This window comes from Monodelphis domestica, chromosome 5, assembly GCF_027887165.1.
Source record: "Monodelphis domestica isolate mMonDom1 chromosome 5, mMonDom1.pri, whole genome shotgun sequence".
Taxonomy (NCBI): Eukaryota; Metazoa; Chordata; class Mammalia; order Didelphimorphia; family Didelphidae; genus Monodelphis; species Monodelphis domestica.
The window spans coordinates 206,996,539-207,019,312 of record NC_077231.1 but is presented as its reverse complement, the minus strand read 5'-3'; the positions used below and the strand labels follow the sequence as shown (position 1 = coordinate 207,019,312).

The 22,774-nt window shown below is 41.7% G+C and overlaps 1 protein-coding gene and 1 long non-coding RNA gene across 2 annotated transcripts in view; one reads left to right on the top strand and one right to left on the bottom strand.

Moving 5' to 3' along the window:
* EXOC4 (exocyst complex component 4) overlaps positions 1–22,774 on the bottom strand; it is a 940,142-nt gene that overhangs the window by 26,819 nt on the left and 890,549 nt on the right. The window lies entirely within an intron of this gene.
* On the top strand, positions 9,937–18,267 carry LOC103105877 (uncharacterized). The gene is made up of 3 exons (XR_008912591.1): positions 9,937–10,903; positions 16,459–16,574; positions 17,530–18,267. It is a non-coding gene; the product is annotated as an uncharacterized LOC103105877 (long non-coding RNA).

The window sequence follows — 22,774 nt, the reverse complement described above, 5'->3', positions numbered from 1 at the left end:
GCTTTGAGGACCAGGACTTCGATGCTGGTGGAGTTGGCTCTGTCGAGGACTTCCTGATTGGTGATTCAGTCCTGCCATCGGATCCTCATGATTGACCGGAGGGAGCGTTGGTGGAATTGCTCCAGCTGTTTCATGTGCTTCTGGTACAGTGTCCATGTCTCACAACTGTACAGGAGCGAGCTGGGGACCACTGCGTTATACACTTTGAGCTTCATCGCAGTGCTTACATCTCTGTGTTGGAGGACTTTGGAGCGCAGCCGCCCGAGTGCCTGGCTGGCCTTTTGGATCCTGGCATTGATCTCGTGGTCTAGGGACCCGTCGTTGGCGATGGTGCTGCCCAGGTACTTGAAAGTGTTGACGTTAGAAAGCTGCATGCCATTGATTGTAATGCATGGCTGGTTAGTTGGTCTCCCTGGTGCAGGTTGGAACAGCACCTCTGTTTTGCTGAGGCTGATAGTCAGGCCAAACAGTTTTGTTGCGGTGGAGAACCTGTCCACAATGGTTTGGAGATGATTTTCTTGGTGGGCCATGAGAGCACAGTCATCTGCAAAGAGAGCTTCCAGGATGAGTCTCTCTGTTGTCTTTGTTTTTGCAGTCAGGCGGCAAAGGTCGAATAGTGAGCCATCCAGTCGGTATTTGATGTAGACGCCCAGGTCTAGATCCATCACAACATGTCGTAATACCTGGGTGAAAAATAGGTTGAATAGTACCGGAGCGAGGACACAGCCTTGTTTCACCTTGTTTCACACACCATTGGAGATATTGAAGTAATAGGAAGTCTCTCCACCAGATAGGACTTTCCATGTCATGTCGACATGAAAGAGTTGGATCAGTTTGATGAATTTTGCTGGGCAACTGAGCTTGCTGAGGATCACCCACAGTGCGTCCCTGTTCATTGTGTCGAACGCCTTCGTTAGGTCTATGAAGACAATGTAGAGACTTAGGTTCTGCTCAAGGCATTTTTCCTGCATTTGCCTCACCGTGAAGACCATGTTGATGGTGCTGTGATCTGGTCGGAAGCTACATTATGATTCAGGCAGGTTCTGCTACGAAACAGATGACAGGAGTCTGTTGAGTTTAACATGGGCGAGGATCTTTCCAGCAGTGGAGAGTAGTGAGATGCCTCTGTAGTTGTCACAGGCTGCTCGTGAGCCTTTGTTCTTGTATAGGGCTATGATGGAGGCATCTCTGAGTTCTGGGGGCATGTCTTCCTCTTCCCATATGCTAGTCAGTACTATGTGGAATGCCTGGAGTGCCTTTCCATTTAAGGCCTTGTACACCTCGGTTGGGATCCCGTCTTTACTGGGTGCCTTGCCTGCACTCATTTGTTGAATGGCTTTTTGGACTTCCTCTATTGAAGGAGGGATGTCAAGTTGTTCAATGGTGCGGTTTTGGGGAATCTGGTCAAGGGCGCTTTGGTCGACTGAAGAGGGTCGGTTGAGAAGCTGACTGAAGGGTTCTTTCCACCTGTTGGGGATGCCTTTTTTATCTTTTATGAGAGTGTCACCGTCAGAGGATAGCAAGAGAGTGGTGGTGGGTTTTAATGGCCCATAGACAGTCTTGAGGGCACTGAAAAACTGTTTGTAGTTTTTCGTATCAGCAAAATGCTGGATTTCTTTTGCCTTTTTTCCCCACCATCACTCTTGCATCTTTCTGATCTCACGCTGCGCCGTGGCTTGGAGAGACTTGAATCTGTCCTTTTTAGGAGCAGAGTTTGGGTTATTTTGCCACTCCATAAAGGCTTTGTTCTTTTTGCTCAACAGGTCTTCAATAGCAGTGTTGTTCTCCTCGAACCAGTCCTGGTGGTTGCGTTGTTTGGGGCCTAGGACTGCCTTTGATGTTTCCTTCACTGCGTCTCTGAACTGTTTCCATTTCTCGGTTGAGCTTCCAGTGAGTGGTCCCTTGGCAGACAGCTTGTCATCCAGGCAGGACTGGAATGTTTGCAAATAAGATGGATCTCTAAGACAACTCATGTTGTAAAATGCGCGAACTGTCTGGGCGCATTTTGGATGGCGAGGCGCAATGCGCATTTGAAGAGTCGCTCTAACCAATCGGTGGTCTGTCCAGCATTCAGCTCCTCTCATGGCTCTGGTGATCTTTACATCCTGGATGTCTCGCCGGTATACAATGATGTAGTCAATGAGATGCCACTGTTTTGATCGTGGGTGCATCCATGTTGTTTTATATTTGTTCGCCATTCTGAACACAGTGTTCATGATGGTGAGTTCGAACTCTGAGCATTTGCTGAGAAGCAGTAGGCCGTTGTTGTTCATTTTGCCCACGCCGTGTTTGCCGAGCACTCCTTTCCATCTTTCATGGTCCTGGCCAACGCGGGCGTTGAAGTCTCCCAGTAGTATCAGCTTGTCATTGGTGGGCACTGAGTGCAGGACGGCACTCAGGTCAGAGTAGAACTGCTCGATGGTCTCCTCTGTGCTGGTCAGTGTTGGGGCATATGTGCTGATGATTGTGGCATACCGATCTTTGCTGAGAGGCAAACAGATCTTCATGAGCCTCTCGCTGATGCCCACAGGCAAGTCTGGCAGCTGTTTGAGCAAATTGGTCTTGATGGCCAGGCCAACACCATGGATTCTGTCTTCATTTGAGGCTCTACCTTTCCAGAAGAAGGTGTATCTAGTGGTGGGTTCGCTAAGTGATCCCTCTTCTGGTAAGCGTGCTTCGCTTAGGGCTGCGATGTCAATGTTATATCGCGCCAGTTCTTTACTGATTAGAGCTGTTCTTCTCTCAGGTCTTGGGGTATTCTCTCTGTCAAGTAATGTTCTAATGTTCCATGCTCCTAGTAGGAGTTTCTTTGTATTTTTTCTTTGATTTCAACCGCTTAAAGGGATGACCCGCCAGCTGCGGTGTGCTGACCGGGTGTTTGTAGGGCAGGCAATGTTTGGGACACCTTTTCTAGTCCCCTCCCTTGATTAGGGTGAGCAGTGCTGTCCTAGAAAGGGCTGCTCAGTCGCCCAGGATGCTGCCGAACGTCCCTGCTGCCCACAGGGCCGAGCGACCACTGGTCCGTGGGCCGCCTACATGCAGGATCATGATTACAACTGCCAGTGGTCACCTCCACCTGTTGCGTAGCTACTCCCCCATCGCTGCAGGTCTTGAAGATAAAAGAATTAAAACCATAGCTTCAGAGAATCATTGGATTAGACCTGGAAAGGGCTTTAGAAATTATCTAGTTTAACTCCTTCATTTTCTAGATAAAGCAATTGAGACCCTGAAAGTTTAAGTGAGTCTCTTTAAATACAGTGGAAAATCTAGGAACCAGTTATTAAGGAAGGAAGAAAAGAATGCTCTTTCAGACCACTATGACTGACTACGAGCTGTGAGGAGTGAGTTTGGGCTTCTTTTAGCAAATATATGTAGAAAATACTTTTTGTCCTTTAAGGATGTCAGTTATGTTTTGGGGTTTAAAACAGGGAATGAGGGGAAATGTGATGGGAACAAAACCAAAGGAAAATTCTGTCAGCACATTGGCTACCCCAGGATAAAGGCATCCTAAGTAATCCTCTTTGGCAATTTCCTAGTGATAGAGCCTGGATTGCCACTAAATCAGGGACTACAAGGGTGGCTGAGAAAAATTTAAACTGACTCTTTCCAAATAAGAGGGGGAAAAAAAGGCCTGATGTTGAAACTGCTTAGCAATACTGTTCTCCTAAGCATGCATATGAAGAAAAGCGACTTTGGGAAAAAGAATTACCTCTCCGGAATCCTTTTTAAGGAGGGAAAAAGGGTGTCTAGTTTGAAAAAAATTCCCTGAAAGGGCTATGCTAAGAGAGTGAGGTCTCTGAGTGCTCTTAATGCCTCTATTTAAATGCTAATGAAAGTCTTGAGACTTGGACCACACAAAAACCTAAGTTTCCAAAGGCAGTAAAGTAAATTCAAAATTAAACCTTAATTTTATTTTAAGAAAAAAGATTTTTATCTTTGAAGAGAGAGACTGCAGTTTGTGGTACTGAATTTCCTAAGCAGAATATCTTTCTGATTGGGGGGAGCAGTCACACTGAGCTGGTGACAATATAGGCCAGTTAATTATACAAGCTCTCTAGAACAGTTAGCTCTGAGTGCCCTCTCAGTCACAAACAGGAATTGCCTTTCAATGGCATTTCTCTTTGGAAAGCAACATTTACCACAAACTGTACTTGATTAAGTATGCTCCTCTCTCCACAGCTCCCACACCCTCTCCCACTGAACTGTTTTTTCTAACCTTCTGAGAAAGGGGCTCCACCATTCTCAGTGCCAGCCAGCTCTTAAGATGGCAGGAGGGAGGGCATACAAAGACATGCCATGGGTCCTTTTGTCCGTCCTTGTCACACAGCAAGAATGGCAGGGCTTGCGTTTGGGGCAGGCTGCTTGGAGTGTTTCTTCTCTACCTTCTCGAGAGTATTAAGGAAATATGAATTCTTAATTTTTATGTCCGGATGTCAGAGTTTAGTTATAATATTAAGATTGATCAGAACTAACTAGTAAAGTGACTGCAACTTCAAATGCTCATTTGGAGTCAGAAGGCCTACATATAAATGCCAGCTCTCTGTCGCCAGGTGAACCCTAAAGGTTCTGTGAAGTGAAAGGGATGGACAAGATATCATGTAAGGTCCCTCCCAATTATAAAACAATTATCCCACAACCCTCCGTTAATCAGAATCATAGATCATAGATGGCTAGAGTTTAAAGAGAATTTAGTAGCATAATAGAAACAGAGCTTGGGCAGATGGGTAAGAGAAGCAAAGGATTTAGGGCTGGAAGCTAACTTGCCCATGGCAACATTAGTAAGTATTTGAGCCATAGTTTGACCCTAGATTTCCTAATTCAGTTCTTTCTATAACACTTAGTGATTTGGGCTTCTGTCATTATCCATTATTGTAAAAATTAAATTATGTCTCTAATAATAAAAATATATTATTTTATGAGGTTTATTAAGGATGATTAGAAATCAAGGAATAAAGAAGATATAAAATAATAACCATGTGCCATGGCTGATTAGCCCATTCAAAATCCCCACACTTAGTTTACTTGCTACACTTGCTACATCATTGCAATGGCAGAGAAGAGAGTGTGGGAGGCATTACTACCAGTTAAATATTGTTATCTCGCCCAGGTGGAGACATAGGTGTGATTATAGGGAATTCTGGGAAATACCAAGGACTTCTGGGGATTGAAGTCTGGGGTTCAAATCTCCATTTTTACATTATGAAGCCTCAACTTCTTCACTCATAAAATGGGAATAATAATACTAGTAGCATTTATCACATAGACTAGTTGCAAGTTGCCAAAGTTGACTATTTCCACCTTCACAACATCTCTCTCATCTGATTCTTTTTCTCTATTTGGCTCTCAAGATTTGTTGGTCCTCCTGACTCAAGTCTTCCATCACTTCAGTCTGTCCTACATGCTGCTACCAAAGGAAAGTTTAGCTGCTTAAATACTTGCTGACTGATTGAATAACTTTATAAACTCTTTAATATTTTATAAATGTGACATTATTAGGGCTAGCCTGATTGTACTGACTTTGGGCAAGTGCTGGAAGATAAGGGCTACTTATCACTGGCTGATGCCTGGAAATGCAGGGTAATTGGGGTAGAGTAAAAATACAATCTCAACCAAGCTCTTATCTTGAGGCCATGGAAAGGCTAATTTTAATTTGCTACATTATTAACAGTAATAGTATTTTTAAAAAATAAAAACCTTTACCTTCTATCTTGGAATTAATACTATGTATTGATTCCAAGGCAGAAGAGTGGTAAGGGCTAGGCAATGGGGGTTAAGTGACTTGCCCAGGATCACACAGCTGGGAAGTGTCTGAGGTCAGATTTGAACCTAGGACCTCCAGTCTCTGGGCCTGGCTCTCAATCCACTGAGCCATCTACTCACTCCCCAAAGTAACAATATTTTGATGCCCCTCCCTCTGCCCATGTATACTATACACCTTCTACACTTTCATCGTGTGTTATTCTTGCTCAGCATAGTGCTTGGCACATAGTAGTGTAAAAATGGAGACTTGAACCCTGGACTCCAAACCCCAGAAGTCCTTGCTCTGGCTCCCAGAATGCTTTGTAATCTCACTGAGATCCTCACCCAGATGGGATCAAAGGTTCTATTTAACTGGTTGTAAAAGCCTACTGGCTCTTTCCTGTTTCCGCTTGCAAGGGGATGGGTCTTTCATGATGGAGGTGAGGTTGAATGGGCCTCTCGGCCCTCCTTCACACGTGCTTTTCTTACTTGCATATTCTTAAGTTATTAATCTTTAATAAACTTCTAAAAATATAATACGCCTTGCAGAGAAACTAATTTCTACCTTGCCTCAGTTTCCCCTAAATTTTAATCTTAACAGTAGGTGCTTTAAAAATATCTTGTGGAGTGGCAGAGGGTGGCTATATAGTGTTAGAAGACATAGAGAAGATGGCTAAAGATTTGATCTCTATGTTAGTCTGTGCCAAGCCAAAGTGAGCAATGAGGATAACTGTCATTCTAAATGGCTGACTGTGGGTATTATATTAAAAAGTAATATCTATTTTTTTATAATTTTATAGCTCTAAAGAAAATTATGCTCATATAATTGGTAAGAGTCCAGTCCATAGAAAATGCATAATGTTTCCTGACTGGTTGTCATCCCTGAGGAGATTGGGTGAACCTGCTTCTGGGCATGAATAATAGGGGTGCCCTCCCCCCAATTTGGAGCACACAAAGGTAACTTGTTGGCTTACTGTGTTGTGACAAAAGCCTTTAAATTGGCTTCTAAGCCCAGACTGAATGTGGGTACAAAAGGGTCCACCAGATGAGTCACCTCTTCTTGACAGCTTTCCAGCGAGGAGGATTTGTGTGTGCCACCAGGTGGGGGGCCGCCGGCACTTCCCACTCTGCTTCTACAGAGCACCTCTCTTTCTTTTTTCCTCCTCTGGATTTATTCTGCCCTGTTCATAAGTGACTATCTGCGATGGCAGCGTGAGGCTGGGGAGAGCCGTCCATGCCACCTGAGGCTTCCCAGTGGGAGTCCCCAAAGCAGGGTAGTCGTCCTTGCTGAGCTCCCTAAGGAGCCAGGGCGGCCCCAGCGGGTGGCTTGCCTGACCCAACCAACTAAATGAACTCAACAGCTTAGAGAGGAGAGCAAGGGAGCAGCACACTCGTTGGCTATGACATACAGAGAAGTGGATTTGGTAGGGATTTTGAGAAGGAAGAAAAGGATTCCCAGGCTCAGGAGGTGAGAATGGGGGAGTGTTTTGTACTTACAACATTTAAGTCTGAGCCAACTTTCTTCAAGGGAGGGTGTGTCTCCCCATTTTTTGGGGGGTGGATGTTTTTATACTTCTACCTCTGGTGTTCCTCATCGATAAGTGTCTATAATGTAAAAGCTAGTTGATATCACCTGGCTGATTGATACTGGGGACACACCAGATGGAGCACGATCAACATCCCAACCCCTTTGGGTTGTCCCCAGAACGTGAGAAGCAGTCCCGAGAGTGATTCCAGGACAGTACTATTTCCATGTATTCTTCTGGTCCATTCCCAGAAGACTGAACAGTAGGTAACACAGATTTATGTGCATTTCACAGATGAGGAGTCGAATCTCTGTGAGGTTAAATAGCTTGTTAGGAATTATACAGGGAATAAGTGAGGACCTGAAACTGGAACACAAAACTTCCAACTGGCATCCAGTGTTTTTCCCTTCCCATCATGTTGCCATGAGGTCACAATAGCTAGTGGGCTCGAAGAACAAGCTGATCAGTGATCCAATAGAATCTGGCTAGAGTGTTATGAAATTCTGAGCATTGAAATACTTATGAAACTTCTTTATGGTTTAAGAAAATTATAAGAATAAACAAAAGACGGCATAAATGTTTATAGAAGGGAACAAAGTCCAAGTTAATTTACCCAGGCCTGAACCCCAGGTGGTTCCTCTAATGTTAGCTCATTAGTCTGGAGCAGTCTGCCAAACTGCTACAAAATGCATCTCCTCAACTATGAGAGTAAAAAGGCTAGATCAATGAGTTAAAGTCATTTCAGGTGGCAAAATATAATCAAATCATATAATAGAGGCAGGAGTGCTGGACTAGTCAGGAAGATCCAGATTTAACAGAGGCAAATCATTTGGTCTCAGATCCTCAGACTTACCTTTTTTAGAAGGATCATGACCCGAGTTGGTGAAGGGAATCCTCACGCTGACAAGTCACATATTCTTGCCAGATTATATTGATGAGGCCTCACACTTTACACACATGTTATATGAATTGTCTATTTGGAAACCCCAAAGTCCACTTGAGTTTTTCCTTTGGTCCAGGGTATATTTTAACTGAGAATGTGTTTCACAGGAAAATATTTCAAATGGAAAATTCTAGTTTGAGCATGTTGGTTAAACGAACATTGGTTTATGGTCCAAATGTTTCATTAAATGTTTTCTCAGACTTGGTGAGTCCAAATGATATTCAGAAAACCACATGGGCAGAGTAAACTGTGGAAATACATTTCAGAAATAGTCATGTGGAATGAGCACTACCACATATAGCCTGCATATACCTCTAAGTCATTTATTATTTTTAAACCCTTACTTTCTGTCTTAGAATTGATACTAAGTATTGGTTCCAAGATGGAAGGGTGGCAAGGGCTAGGCAATGGGGGTTAAGTGACTTGCCCAGGATCATACTGCTAGGAAGTGTCTGAGGCCAGATTTGAACCCAAGATTTCCTGTCTCCAGACCTGGCTCTCAATCCACTGAGCCACCTCCCCCCTCCCCCTCCCCCCCAATCATGTCATTTAAAAAATGTCTTCATAGTCTTTGCTTCTTCCTTTTGTAACATTCCATAGATGCCATGATTTTTATCTCCCCTTTCCTCATTGGTGCCTTTAAATTAATCTCTAATGTTCACTATTTATAGACATTATTTCTTATCTATGCCTATATTATAAAGGCACCTTCATTTTTGAATATGTATTGTCATTCAGTTTATACTTTAAAAAATAAGCTTTGGGAAGGGTGACGAGTATATGTCTAGTAATGTGGTAGATACAACCTTATTTCCATGTACATCCCATTGACAATAATAGCAGCCCAGTGTGATAAAGCGCTGCATTGTGCTTTGTAATGAAGATACAAAGCACTTAGTAGAAATCACATTCTTTTAAACTAATCTTCTTTGGATCCCGTGGTGGAAATGCAGACATAAGAGAATTAAAAAGGGCTCTCTACAAATCAATTTACTTAAACTACAAAAGCCTGCGTGTAAGAAACACCAGTTGCCCAGGTGCTACTTCTTAGGCTGGAGATTCTCCTCTAGTTCTGATCCTCCCCCTCTCCTTTCCTTTTCCTTTTCCTTTTGATGATCTGAAGACTCCAAGTATTTTCTAGACGTCTTCAGTGCTTTCTTCTCCCTGAGGTACTAGGGAATTACCTTCCTCCCCACCTTCTTCAACCACAAATCACAAGACCCCAGCCAGGCATATGTGCACACATGTGAGTCCTCCTCGCATAAGGCAGAAGGCTCAGTGGGGGAAGAGGAAAATGAGCATTTAAAACCCTTTAAATAAAGATCATAACTGTTCTTGGACCACACAAAGATCTAGAGTAATTAAAAAGCTCTTCAAAGAATGGAATAAGTCCATTAAATCCTGTTAAATAATTTTTTAGAAACACTGTTTGAAACGCTTCTTGCTGTTTCAGTCTCTCACAATGAAACGAAGGATAGAATATCTCATTTTCCAAATGGAACTTTATGGAGTTTTCAATAAGCCCCCTCAGCACTTATCTAAATCTTTAATTAGTTCTATAATATACTGATGATATCAAGCCTAATTAAATTTATACAGATAAGGCGCAATGAAATTCTAGCCAAGTGAGCTGGAAAGCATATATTAAATAGTAAATTTAATGGTTTCAGCTGATAAGTACAATTTTATATCAAAAAAATTAAATTCAATTTACATGTTGTATTCAAATTGATTTTGAGTGTGCAAATGATTGGAAAAATCTTTTACATATATCAGTAAAACCGCTAATCTGGACTGTTTAAATATCAGTTATTAATGTCCACATTGGCAAATAAACCACATAGATTTGCATTTTTACTGCATATAGTAAAAAATTATCTAAACCATATGTCAGTTTTATAAAGAATATTAAGTGATTTTTCTTTTGGGCTCATGCATAAATTAGGGAGGAGTAGAAATGAACATAGGGTCTAAAGAAGAGGGAGTCAGCAATTCAATAGAAAGCAAGGCAAAAATTGTATTATTTCTTTTTTGCTGACCGAGGCAGTTCTAGGTACCCTTTGGGAACGGCAATTACCATAGCAAAATTTCCCTTATTTAGAATCAACTGGTATGGAACCATACACAAAAACCTGATGCCATAATCAGGGACACACGGAAACATTCAAATGTGCTGGCATTTAACACAGAAAAAAATGAATATTCTTTATCACAGCGTAAAGGCAGGACTCAGTGAAGGTTTGACAAGTCAATGTGGAGATAGTTGGGTTGAATATTGACTTGGGATTGGGATTTCACTCTTCAAAGAAGTCAACACCTACACAAACAACATAGGCTAAAAATTATAGTGTACAACACTGTCCATTGGTAAAACGTCTTCCTCGATTCTTCCAAGTACTCAGCTAACAAGATCAGAATTGATTATGCTTGCATCTTTCTTTTTGTTGACATGAGTTAAAAATATTAAGAAGCTACAGCTATCTTTAATTTGAGCTGGAGTGAGCTCAGAATCAAATTGATATGTATATACATAGACACACTTCAATCTATGATCGCTTATTTTTTCCATTGATGTAGATGACAGCCAATCCAAGCCTCTTCATCATGGTCTACTCTTGTAATGTTGTTCCATAAATCCTCCACAAGGTATTCACCCAGTGTGCCAAGGGCCTTCATCTAGGACTTATGTCATTAGGTGAGTAATAAGGCAAGACACAAGTATCGGTCCCCTATCCTTGCTGCACATCCAGCCCACTTCCTTTTTTGATCATATATTTCTTTGATAATATGTTATTTTTATCTTACTCCTCTGTAAATTGTAACTGGTAATATGTTGTAGCCTCTGCATTCCTACTACACATCTCTTGCTTATTCTTTTCAGTGACCTGCAATTTTGATTCTCTGGAGATGAGTACCATGCAGTTGTCAGCTAAGCAGACAGTTAGAGCTGAAGACATGAAGACCTGAGTTTAAATGCCTCACATACTTACTAGCTATATGTCCCTAGTCAAGTCGTAACGTTTCTCAATCTCAGTTTCCTTATCTCATAAATGAGGATTAATGATAGCACCTCTTTCATAGGGTTGTTGTGAGGATCAGAGGAGGTAAAATAGAGAAAGCACTTTGCCAACCTTAAAGCATTATATAAATGCTAGTTATTATTTTAAAATACATCAGTGGAGGAAGATTAAAGATGTAGCTTCTCTTCAGGAAGATATATGGGGTTGGAAACTATCACTTCTTGAATGCAATGTAAGCTATTCTTCTTCCTATTTAATTCTGGGCTCAGTTTCCTGTTTATCTGAGGAATCTAAGACACAGGCATTGATGTATTAGTTCAATGGATTATCCATACAACTGCATAGCATATATAAAATAGCCACAGGTGAAAAAATGGTCTTAGTCACTAATAATCAAATCAACTCTGAGGTGCCATTTCACATCCATCAGGTTAGCAAATATGACCAAAAAAAGGGCAAGTGACAAGGGGAAGAAGGTTAGTAGAGTTGTTAAATGACATAGTCATCCTGGAAAACAATTTGGAAATATGCCCCCAAAGTGATTAAATTGTGAATATCCATTGGCCCAATGATACCCTACTAGGTCTATAATGCAAAGGGATGAAAGGAGAGCAAAAGGACCCATCTATATAAACATATTTACAACTGCAAAGCATAGTTTGGAAAATAGATTTTCTTCTTACATTTTGTTTTTCCTATGTAAACAGTTAGGCTGTCCCAATCTGGTTCAGCTAGGTTTAGGATTGGAAGTTTGCAAAAAAGAGGCAAAAAGATCAGTGATGCTAAAACTACAGAACTTCATTTCAGATGCCTTTTTCACTCACACAAAGGAAGTCACACTGACTAGCTTGATATCTGAAGGCATGAGGAGGTGGGCAAGTGAAGAGGGGGTTAAAGCAAATATGTCTGAATCATAATTGCTAGAGGGTCAAGCCTACTGGATTATAAGCTTCAGTGGGGCAAGATTGACATGTAACTTGGGCAATGGGGAGAGTCATTAGGGTAAAGGAGAAATGATCTTCAGGGTATGGCCAGAGGATGGGGAATCATAATCCTGCCAAGGCATCTTCAGACCGACTACTCAGATTATGGCATGCTCTTATTGCTCTTTGTTGATTAGGAACATCTAGCGATGTGGACAATAGTCATGTGCAGTTTAATAGGAAAGTAAGGGTCTGAATCAGGCATGTCTGACTTGTTTCCCACTCCCACTCCTGGTCACAACCAGGGAACAGTTAATAAGCTTTTCGAACAAAGACGATTCTAACACAGACAGTTCTGGGAAGACGAGTTCCATAAAAAATAGGGCTTATCAGGCAGGAAGATAGAGCTTGCCCACAGCAGAGCTAACCCATTGCTTAGAAGCTCTATGGATCTCAATGATGCCCAAGAAACCAGAGATCTTTCTACTCCATGTAGGTTGATTTCTTTTGAGGAGTTGGGAATCTTAATTAAAAGGTTCTGCAATGCACCAAAGCATCATGTAGGGAGCACAACATCTTCTGAAAACAATAGCATCTGGAGGACCTCACTCGTCATCTGGAAGGATATTCCCTTTTCTGTGTCGACTCTGGGATGAATGCACCCCATGACACTGGTAAGCATCTTTAGAAGATGCATCTCCTGGATATGTCAACATCACCATGATCATGAGGAGGAGGAGGAGGAAATTGAGGATGATGATGATGATGATGATGATGAATATTATAGCACTTTCACATTTAATAGGTACTTTAAAAACATCTTTTTTTAACCCTCATAATAATTCTGTGAAGTAAGTACTGTTATCTCCATTTTGCTGATGAGAAAATAATTTAAGTGATTTGCCCATGGTTAATCACAAAACTAGTAAACTTGACTCAAACTCCAAAGCAACCATAAGGTTGAAGCCCTATAATTGAACCTCAGACTTAATGAGGCAATTCCCTAATGAGACATTCCTATGAGGTAGAATTTTGAACACTTAGAATCATAAAGAATTTAAGTTTAGAAAGTTCATGGGGGAGGGTCTTTATTTGGGTCATGATTTGCTCTCAAAGAAAAGAGTTTGGGGGCAGCCACACTCTTCTTGGGTTTGACAGTTCCTCAGTATATATATTCATCACCTTCTAGGCTTGGCACTGGGGATAGGAAGATAAGAAGATAAGAGATATTCTAGTCTCTACACACAAAGCCTGGGTAACTGACTACAGGAACTATTCATTCAGACTAAGACAAGCTACCTGGGGACCACTTGACCTGGGAACCTGTCCAGAATGCGGCAGCCATGACATGTGGGGATGGTACCATAGGCCAGCCTCATGATCATGAGAGCTTATACTTATATAACATTGTGGTCACATACATTTCTTGTGTTCTTTCCATGAAATAAGGAATGCAGGTATTCAGAGAGATTAGGTGACTTGTTCAAAATCACACAATCAGTAAATGACAAGAGCCTAGATTCAAACCCTGGTCTTCTGCTTCTAAATCCCCATAATTGCATGGCCAGTAAAAATGGAACCTAAACCCCAGCCCCCCAATCCTTCCCCATTCCAATCTTTTTTATTTCTATAATGTTGGCACCATTATCTTGTTTCATGGACATAAGTCATGACTGACTCATCATTCTTCCATATATGATAGCCACTCAATTGCCAAGTCTGATTGGTTCTCAGTCCATAGCTCTTGCATCTATCCTCTTCTGTCCACTTATATATGCCCACCATAGTTTAGGTACTCATCTCTAGGCTACCCTACTGCAGAAGCCTCTTGAGTTCCCTGTCTCAACCCTCTGTTCTTTAATCCATAAGTCTGTCAAATGGATTTTCCTGAAGTACAGCTCTGACCACATTATTCTCCAGCTCAAGAATTTCTAGTGGTTGCCTACTGCTTCTAGAATCAATACAACCCACTTGACGGAGGTGCCATGTTACTCTCTAGGAATGAAAAATATAGGGTAGTCTGGAAGACAAAAAGGCAGAAAGTACCCAAAGAAATGAAGACGAGATGTGAAGAAGTTGGAAGGAAGAGAGAGGAAAAGAGTGACTTTTTAAATACTCACAAGTATTCCACATGCCTAGCCTTTTTACTTCATTGCTCTGCCAAAGATTCAAAGAACTTGAATGGGACCCAGGTCACAACTTGTTTAAAACCATTCATTTTACAGGTGAGAAAACAGAGGTCTAGGGAGGTTAAATAATATGTTTTAGGTGATAAGGACATTTAATAGTGGCACAATGGAAACTAGAGTTTGGGCCCTCTACATGCCAGGTCCTGAGCCCTTCCTTGTACTGTGTGAGGCAAACTTGATACTCTTTTTTTTTTAATTTTTTAACCTTTACCTTCTGTATTAGAATGTGTATTGGTTCTAAGGCAGAAGAGTGATGAGGGCTAAGCAAGTGAGGTTAAGTGACTTGCCCAGGGTCACACAGTTAGGAAGTGTTCAAGGCCAGAGAAGCTTGATATTCTAGCATCTAATGGACAGTATGCAGTAATTTCCTGAAGAGTACATATACACATCCCCCAACACCCACACATACCCATGCAGGCACCCTCCCCCCCCATACATATCTAGTATCAAAACAACAGTCGGGGATTTTATTTGCATAGATATATAAAATATACATATATGTTACATATGTATATAACATATATGTGTGCATATATTGTGTAAACACACATGCATACACACGCTCCCCTTACACATCCTGAAATTAATAAAGGTTTAAATTATTTTATGTGTTCACAACTTTCCCTGGCTGAAAAGCATTGGCTCTCAGGGAGGGATTTGATTGCCATATCAGAGTCTGTGTGTTGAAATCCTGCATCTGATGCGTGAAAGTTCAGTAATGCCAATCAGTATGGTGCAGATGCCAGTCAATGAAATGTGCTCAGACAGTCCCCACCTGCCAGATATGTTAATGATTGTGTGAAATCAATACTTCACCTCCTTAACTCCATCTTTTCTACACCTGCTTCTGAATCTGCTGCCTGCCTCCCCTAAGTGCCCAAAGGAGGCGGAACAGATCCCCACTGTACTGGTCTTTGTTTTAGTTCCTTTCTTTAAAAGATGCTCTCATGGAAAGGGCAAGCAGCCTCTTGTTTTCTCTCCTTCCCTAACTCAGAGCAGCTAGTCATTTTTGGAATAATCACTCCACAACCAAAGAAAACGGACGTGGCAGGTAACATCCAGAGGGAACAACCAGCATCCCTCTACTTGGAACACGGATGAAAGGATATGTCTTTTCCAGTTTCTTTGGCTAGAGCTTGGAATTAGGATTGGTAAAAAGCAGATGGTGGACTTGGGCTCCTGTTGGCAACTCATTACCTTTTCAATAAACTGTCTCATAATGTGTGGGTGTATGTGTGAGGGGGGGTGTTGGGGGTGGGAGTGTTGCTCTAAGGGAATAAGCATAGGAATTAAAGAGAACAAAGAAGATGGGTTTTCCAACTTGGCACCAAACCCTTCTCTGAGGATGGTAAAGACCGTTCATTTCCTAACCACTTTCTGAAAGAAGTTGTCCTAAGCTAAATTGATTTATAAATCCAGAGATACCAAATTCAGGAGATTTCATTCTTTGGGTATGTTTCTACATTCTACCAATCCTTCACCAGCAACCTAGGAATGCTATGGATGAATGAGAGAATATACCTGAATGCTTTGAACTACCTTGCTAGGGAAAGACACTAAAGACTTTCAGGGTTTGGAGAATTATAATCTTTAACTTTTTGACTCTTGAGATTCCTAATGTCTCTTTAAAATTAAAAGCATTTCAGAGAAGAAGAATGTTACCTTATTTGCCCTCTGTGAAGAAGCCATTTTAATTACCTTATTTTTAGTGAAAATCTGGGGTTCTGTTCAGGGTAACATGGTGACAGGGTACACAGTCTTTGACTGAAAAGAGCTGATCAAAACCACTATTCCCCCCCCCCCCCCACTCCCACTTGTTTTCTATCTTTGCTTGTTCTTTATCCCTGCTTTGTTGGTATTTCTTTATTGTGCATATACTGTTTATAGGGAGATATAAAATCCCTCTGCTTTGCCCCTGAATATTTTACATTTTTTTTCCAACCAATGTCCACAAAATCCTACTCTCATAGTGCCATGGGCATAACCCTGTATATTCTCTCTACTTGCCCATGCTGGAAGTACAGCGGTTATTCCTGGGCCTGATTCCACTGCTGACTGTCAAGGAAGCATTGACCTGTTCCATGTTTGTTCTGAATCAGCTTGTTCTTTCTTAAGCAGCCTGCCAGGGGCTCGAGATTTTGGTGCTAAACTTCGCATAGACACCCAATTGACTTAGCTCTACTGCAGCATAACTTCCAAGCCCAAGCTTCAGTCTTAAAGGCTACGACCATGGAGTGAGTATAAGCTTTTGCTACCAATTGACAGTATAGATAGGCACAGAGCCCTGGAAATATCAGTACCCCATCCCCAGTCCCAGGCCTGCTTTTAGCTCGCACAGTCATCGTCTAGGGAGATGGCTCTATGGATAAGGAAAGTGTCATCCCTGCCAACTACCATCCACAGGACAGGTGGGCTAGGCTAGCTGAAGCAACAAAGGGGAGAGACGAGAGGCAGCCTGTGGCAGACAAGTCACACCACCACCTTGACCACTGTCTCCCCATTGACCCTGAAAGAGACAGCTCAAGACCCTGAATGCAAGAACTTCAGGAATAGGAATGCCTGCCTCCCAGGAACTACAGCCAGCCCACATCCAGGGAGGCAACTCAAAAGAGAAAGTTCTTATCACTGAAATCCTTGGCACTGTCAGAGTGTTGCAAAGTCAGGAACTGATGATCTTATCAGTGGAAAAGACATGACTATCTGCTTTGCCACTTCTCCCTAATGACCCTGGGACCTTTCCATCTAATTTGTAGCTGAACCCTTCCATGCGCTGCCTTCCTCATTCTATGAGAGTACTTTGAGAGACTCTTATTTATTTGTTTGAGTCCTTGCACTTAGCACACAATCAGTATACAAGAAGTGTTTCATTTAGTCATTCATTTGGCAAGTGCTCCCATCCTGGAAAGTCTTCGAGAATGGTCCCAGCAACAGAACTGATCTGCTTTCTGAGGGCCAGGCTAATTACTGAGAGACTCATCACCAACCAGCTGGTGGCCATAGTGGTCAAGTGTTGGGTGATGGCAGCCTATTAGATAAAGAAAAGTACAAAATGTCCCCTAGTTAAGTCCCTTTTCATTCTGCTGAAATAATGCCAGAGTCATGGAAGAAGGGGTAGAATACACCAATAATTACATAGTATTTAGTCTATATACAAGTTAATTTAATTGTTTGTGCTCTAAATTTATCTAGAGTTCAACAAGAAGACAGACCAATGGAGGAACTGTGATCACATAAAGCTTGACATTCTCATTGTGTATGAAACCATTAACTAAAGAAATTGCAGCTAAATGGAAGAGTGTGTCACAGCTTCTTCTTGGAGAGAGTAGGAAGAACTGATTTCATCATATACCAAAAGGAAAGAGACATCATTTCATGGGACACTTCAGCCATCTCTTTTAACAGTGCCTGTAGTGAGTATTTACAACATACCTGTCATGAAGAAAACTAAAGCCTACACAACAACATTTGTTAAAGAAGTTCTGATGGAAGAAGACCCTGAAGAACTAGATAAGAGCTAGATAAGGGTAGTGAAAAAAGCTGTGAAAAACTATGCTTCAGAAGAAGGAAATGAGTGAGGCCAAGGTCGTTCCTATACATCTGGAATATTTTCCTCAAAAAGAGAGTCAGGAGGCAAAGGATGGCTCGAGGTCTGGGCATATAGGAAGGAGCTCTTGGCCTACAACCACCTTAAGGGTTTATTGAAAAATATAAACTACCTAAGCAAACCTTCTCATATATAAAGAGTTCAAAAGAGGTCCATTGTTTTGGGTCTCAATGTTAGTCAGTGAATCCTTGTCTTTATGTGCCCCAGCAAAATGAAGAAGCATGTGCAACTATTACCAAAAGGTAATCTTTTTTAGAATATGGAATAACCACTGAATGGGCTATAGACATTAGAGGCTACATGTATTACAGTGGGAAACAGACAAAGGGACCTAAATCGTCATCATCTTTTTTTTTTTAAACTCTTACCTTCCATCTTAGAATCAATACTGGGTATTGGTAGAAGAGTGGTAAGGGGTAGGCAATGGGGGTTAAGTGACTTGCTCAGGGTCACAGCTAGAAAGTGTCTGAGGCCAGATTTGAACCCAGGACCACCCATCTCTAGACCCAGCTCTCAATCCACTGAGCCACCCAGATGCCCCCAACCTAAATCTTTTTACAAATGCACCAATCTAAGATAGCTCAGATAAGGCTGAACATGGTAGATGGAAGAATTCTTTAAGTCAGGGGCTCTATTCATCAGGTCCTTTAACACTATCTATCTGCACTATCTCCTTTTCTGGCAAAAGAGTCTGATCTAATTGGCCAGCATTACAGGGTAAACACTCATTGATTTCCAACATATTTGACAGATGGGTTGATACAACACAATTTTTAAAAATTATGGATCTGATTATTACTTTAAAAAAGGCTACCTAGAGAATATCGATAACTATTGACTCGTGTCTACTTTTTCCTCTCTAATAGAATCTTCATGAGAATTATCTACCTAGGTTTTGAAGATATCCTTCCTTAATCAAAGAATGAAAAGGGAACAGGTAGCCTTTTGCAAATGATATTCTACAGCAACAACATTTTCATTACTATATAATTGACAAAAAGTACAAAAAATGTAAGATCCCATTGTGCTTTAGGTGTATTGATGACCAAAATATAATTTCATTCAGTAGAATAAAATTTTGCCTTAATGACTTTCCACTAAAAAGCCACTCAATTGGAAGAAGAAATCCCTGTTGATGGTGAGTTCCTCCAAATACTCATCTGCGGATGACACAAAGCTAACTGTATAAAGCCACGAATACTGCAGAGCTTTCAAATTGGGATCTATACTCCAAAGAATTTGGCTCAGCCATCCACATAGGAAAAATCAAGTGAATGAAGACTACTTATTGGTCAGATTACAATATGCAGGTTTATAGACAAGCTATAGAACTGGTCTATTAGTACATATACCTTAGACAGACACTCAAAATGGACAATGAATAAGCCTATTATTGAGTAGAAGAATAGGTTAGAGAGCGTATGAGAAATGGCAGTGTGTCTTTAAGGATTCTGCATTGCTTCTTGGAATTGGGGGAGTCTGTCTGTCCTTCCTTCCTTCCTTCCTTCCTTCCTTCCTTCCTTCCTTCCTTCCTTCCTCCCTCCCTTCTTTCCTTCCTCCCTCCCTCCCTTCCTTCCTTCCTTCCTTCCTTCCTTCCTTCCTTCCTTCCTTCCTTCCTTCCTTCCTACCTTCCTTCCTTCCTTCCTTCTTTACTTCTGTCTCTCTCTCTCTCTCTCTGTCTCTCTGTCTCTCTCTCCCCATTTTGCTAGTGATGCTATCTAGCTATATGTACGGAATAGCTTAATAGCTATGCAGCATACCACAGACCAGAGTGAAAGCTGCAAGGTGTCCAAAAGGCATTGAAGAAAGTGCCTGATATAAGCTGTGCTATACTGAATAGAAGCAGCATAAAGGATGCCATCAGAGAGGTATGGATGGAAAAGGTGGCCAGTCATGTAGTGAAAATTCAGGATAACAGGTGGACAGCCCAGATGCTCCCTACAAGTCATTCAATGCCAAAAGATTCAAGAACTGGTATGGATTTGCTGTGATTTGCACCACTGGAGGGAGTGCCCTCCTCAATGAGATGATCTCTTGAAATATTCAAGTAAATCAATCAACCATCCAAAATGGTAAATCTGAGAAAAAAGGTGCTAGAAGAAAGAACAGTCACTGACAAAAGACATTAATGTTCATTATATGTTTTATATATTGGGCCATGATTGGAAAATGAAGTCGAAAGACGAAGTGACTTGCTCCAGATGCAAAAGGAGCAGCCTTCAAATTCACTTGCCTGGCAAAAACTCCCTGGCTTAGCCCATACCTACTAATGCCTATAGATTAAAAGAACATTATCTTATAGTTGAGTCTTTTGAGCTATGGAATTTGTATTCCCCAATAAAGGTTAAGGCCTTTGTTTTTCTAAGTGAGTAGATCTTTACCTTCTTTTAAACTCTCTTGCCTTAAACATAATTTCATTTCTTCTAATTTGATTCTTGCTTAGTCAGTCTTGTCCTTAGGCCTTATGTTGTATTTCTGATGTTTTTATGAGATGACCATAGTCACTGCTACTGGGATTGTACATGCTCTGAATTGTTTTTCTGGCAGTGGAGTTGGATGTTTTACTGAACTATTCATATTCCCTTACACGGACCTACTTGGGTAAATTTGGGGGTCAATATTTCGAACCTGGCTCTGCTTAGGAGATCTGTGCCAATGGAACAAACAGGAGTCATCAGATCAGGTCTCTTGGTATCTTACAAGCTTTCTGGATGCCATAAAGCAGTCTAATTCATTGCAAACTCCTGGAGGGCAAGGTGCTTGTCTGGTTTACATCTCTGTGCTCTCCAAGCATCTAGCTCCTAGCAGGGATGGAATCTGAAGGTGCTTCCCTTGAGGAACTCCCTCTACCAATACAGGCCAAGACTTCAGAGGCTTTGCCTTGAGCATTGAAAGGTAAATTGCCCTGCCTATGGCTATATAGTCTTCTGTCAGAGATAGGACTTGAACTCAGGTCTTTCTGGCTCCAAAGCCAGCTCTCTGTCCATTGCACATGCTACCTCTGACATGTGTGCACATATAGACTAGGTATGGCCTCACAGATTTTGCCATGTTCATGTATGTACTGACTGAATGTGTATATAGTACCTGTTTTGTGTTTTTGTATAAGTTTATCCGGCTTTGACTATAAGCTCCCACAGGGCAGAATTTTCTTTATTTCTTTTAATATGACATTGATTGACATTAAATGACATTAATTGGTACATGACCACGTGCAATTAGATTCTCAGATTCAAGCCCTAAATATGAAGTTTCATGCTATGAAATTAGAAGAGAGCCATATTATAACCATCTTACAGCTTTGGCAGGCAGGAGATGCATTCTTAACCAAACATGGGATAGAGGCAAATATGAAAGAGAAAGTGGATAACTTTGATTACATGAAACTGAAATGAGCAAAATGAGCATACTTAGGATAAGAAGGGAAGAGTCAGATGGGAAAATCATCTTTGTATAAAATTGTATAAAATTTCTCTGATAAGATTTTGGTGTCAGGCATTTCAATTCAATTTCAATTAAAAAAAGAGTGCCTACTTTGGGGTCTGGCCCAGTGCTAAGCCCTGGGGGTACAAAAAAGAAATAAAAGAGAGTTCCTGTCCTCAAGGAGCTTACAATCTAATGGGGGAGCCAACATGAAAACACATCTATAAAGCAAACTGTATATAGGGTAAATAGGAAAGAATTAAAAGAAGAAAAACATTGAAATTAATAGAGGTTTGGGAAGGCTTCCTGTAGAAGATAGGAGTTTAGTGCATAGTCATAGGAGGGAGAGAATTCTAGGAACTGACAACATCCCGGTGTAAGTACGGGTTGCAAGAGGAAAAGATGAAATTTTGCAAAAAGAGTCAAGTGACAGCAACAACAGTTGGAAGGAGAGGATGCTGGGGGGGGGGGGGGGGAGAGACTAGGCAAAGATCCGTGAGGAATTCTGGGCTTTTTGTGCTGAGACCTCAAACAAGCAGGAAGCAATTTCCTTGCTGGGGACCTCACCAAGAGCCATAAAAGAGATTTGTCTGTACATCGTCCAGAAGTTACTTCTGCCAGGACATATTATCCATCGGATACCTCTAGGACCATCTGAATAGAGGGTCAAACTCTTCAGGGGGAGAGAGTCGTGGACTCACTACCAGAGAGAGCCTGGCTCTCTGCCTTAGCCCTCTTTGCACCCATTCTGCTATTCCTTGGCCCTGTTATATTATAAATAGTTTAGGAGAATTGGTGGGAAGGGATGGAGAAACTCAAGCCAGTGCTCGGGAGAACAAATCAGGGACCCCGACTCCCTCTTCCCAACTCCCCTACCTGCCTCATAACTATAGTTCATGAAACCTTTTACATAACAGTCAGATTTCTTGCAAGTGGTTTATTCTTGGAGTTTGGAGAAGGTAACTGGCTGAGACTATAAAGCAGCTTCACCAGAGAGCAACCAAGATCCCTCCCCCGCTGAACCAAGGACTCTGGGGAGGTTTGTCTTCAGGGCCTCTTCGTGCCAGATAGTCTGGGGATACCCCCAGGACACCTGACAGGGGAGACCCTGCTTCCGCTTCCCGGCACTCATTCACAACAGCGGATCCCCTCTTACCTGTGCAACACCTCTTGACAACGTCACCTAAGAGAGGTGAAGCAGAGTACGAGTTTACTCCGAGGCTCCTGTCTCGCTACTCTTGTTACCTTTCACAAACAAGCTCCCTTTTGGACTTCACTGCAATAACATCAAGAGGATAGTGAACACACAGTCATTGCACAGGGAAAAGGCTGGCACATGAGGTGGAGCCATCAAGAAACCGATGTCACTGGATGAGTGTGTATATTAAATATATATGTATATACATA